Below are 2,682 nucleotides of genomic sequence, written 5' to 3' on the forward strand. Positions count from 1 at the left end.
CCGGGACTTTGTGGAACGTCAGGGAATCAAGGGGCCAGTGTGACATCCCAGAACCTTTTGGAACCAAAGGGAACCAATGGGACATTACGGAATGTGATGGAATCAAGGGTCCATTGTAACATTGTGGAACCTCATTAAATCAAGGGGTCAGTATGATTCTGCAAGGCCTTCTGGAGTCAGAGGGACCATTGTGACACTGTGGAACCTCATGGAATCAAGGGTCCATTGTGACACTGGGGAAAATGATGGAATCAGTGGGCCATTGTCACACTGCAGGGCCTTCTGGAGCCAAAGAACACTGGGAAACAGTGCAACCTCATGGAATCAAGGAGCCATTGTGCCTCTGCAGGGCCTTATGAAGCCAAAGGAAGCCTTGCACACTGTGCAACCTCCTGGAATCAAGGGACCACCATGATCTTGCAGGACCTCATGGAACCAAAGGAATTCTGGGATTCTGCAGAATCTCATGGAGTCAGGGGGCCACTGTGACACTGCAGGGCCTCATGGAATCAAATGTCCATTGTGACAGTCTAGGACCTCAGGGAACCTAAGGAAACCCAGGACACTGTGGATCCTTATGGAACGATTGGGCATTTGTGACTCTGTACAGTCTCATGCAACTGAGGGGCTGTCTTTGTTTAAAGACAAAAATTGTGGTTGGAACTCCAATGAACTGAATCCCTCTCTTTTTATTTCTTACCAATACAGAGAGATATAACTCTTAAAATTAAGAGTTTACTAACAAGGAAATAGCAGCAACCACAAAGATATGCAGGGAACAGCTGACCCACAAGGAGGGGAATTCTTCGCCCACGTGGCACCCCTGGAATAAAGGGGGAAATGGTGGAGGGTCCTGCCTGATAACCACCCCCCTCTGCCCCAGCAAGCCAAAGAAACTCTGGGAAATGGGGGCACAAGCAGAAGCACGTTCCTGGGCTCAGGGTCACTCTGGGCTCTCCCCGGCCGTGGTGCTGAGCGAGCTCAGCGCTCGGGGCGGCAGCAGCAGGGCCCCGGGGCAGGACGGCGCCGTGGGGACTCTCCAGGCACCACCCACGGGGTCCAGGGAGGAGAAAAAGTTCCATTTGCTGCCTGGCATTTTCCTTCTTTCTTCGCTTCCCTGCCCAGCCCCAGCGTGGGGCAGGCATTCCTTCTTAAATGGACAGTCCCTGCAAAACAGTGTTGGAAAAACGGCCTAAAATACTAAAACTCCTGAAACCATGACATTTTCCACCTCTGTTTCTATTCCCTTATTCATCATGCAGTGTCCCAGGGATCCTTTGGTTCCATGAGGCCCTGTAGTGTCACAATGGCCCCTTGATTCCTTTGTGCCACTGGAGACACCCCATAATCCAGCACAGCCTGTGGTGCTGCCTGGTCATGGCCAGACAAGTGATGTCTGTCTGGAAAGAGGCACAGTTTTAATACTTTTACATTATTTTATATTATTTAAATACATTTAAATAATAATTAAGCACATTTTCATTACTGGGTCATTGGAGTACTTTTAAGAAATGGCAAAGTTTTCCCACCATGGCAGAACAAGAATTTCCTGGAAGTGTACTGATGGCAGGAGAAGAAATACTGATCTGCCCCTCTACCTGTATTACCACTATTCCGTCTATAATTTCATCTCCCTCTCACTTCAGGTGTTTCCACCTCTCCTGTTTAAATGGCCATGTCAAAGGACATCTCTTCAGCAGACTTGCTGGATGTGTGTCCTTCCTATTGCTCCCTGGTTTCCTCCTCCAGTTGCTCTCTGCTCATTCAGTGCCTCTCAATTGACTGGTTTCATGCTTTGAGGTTCAGGGAGCTGCCCAGTCTTTCAGAAGATTAAATAACACATTGGTCAACATCTTCACTGTGTTTATGGCTGACTGTGTGTGTGTGGTGGGGTCCTGGGTAGGTTGGGAGTCCCCGTAAACAGTGTGCTGGTTTCAGGGGGAGTACAGTTAAATTTCTTCCCCATGGCTGGTGCAGGGCTGTGTTTTGGATTTGTGCTGAACACAGGGTTGATAATCACAGAATGACAGATTAGGATGAGTTGGAAAGGACCTACAAAGATCATCCAGTCCAACCCTTAGCCCTGCACAGGATCATCCCCAAGGGTCACACCATGAGCCTGAGAGGATCATCCAAACATTTCTTGAACTCACTATCCTATCTTATACTTGTTTTAGCTTTTATACTGTGTAGTAAATAATTCTAAGATCTTTTGTCTGATCATTTGTAAGAACAAAGGGATTTATTTTATATAAGTATTCTCTTTTTACCAATAATTAAAACCTGTGGGACAAAAGTGGTTCAATCACACTTCTGTAATTCCTTATTTTGTTGACAAAATCCGAGGCAAAGATTGGATCCCTTATTCCTTGAGGCTCAGCAGTGGGACAATGACTCCTTGATTCCATGAGGTTGCACTGTTTCCCAGTGTTCTTGGGCTCCATAAGGCCCTGCAGTGTGACAATGGCCCACTGATTCATCATTTTCCCCAGGGTCACAATGGACCCTTGATTCCATGAGGTTCCACCATGTCCCAGGGTTCCTTTGGTTCCATGGGGTTCCACAGTGCCAAAACTCCCTGGTTCTTATCCTTCCAACATTTGTGGGCCCATTTTATCTGTGCCTGGGATGGAGCCCCATTGTGTTTGTGCAGGAATGGATCCATGGCCACCCTGCCACTGC

This window comes from Manacus vitellinus, unplaced genomic scaffold, assembly GCF_001715985.3.
Source record: "Manacus vitellinus isolate BGI_N305 unplaced genomic scaffold, ASM171598v3 scaffold_183_pilon, whole genome shotgun sequence".
NCBI classification, from domain to species: domain Eukaryota; kingdom Metazoa; phylum Chordata; class Aves; order Passeriformes; family Pipridae; genus Manacus; species Manacus vitellinus.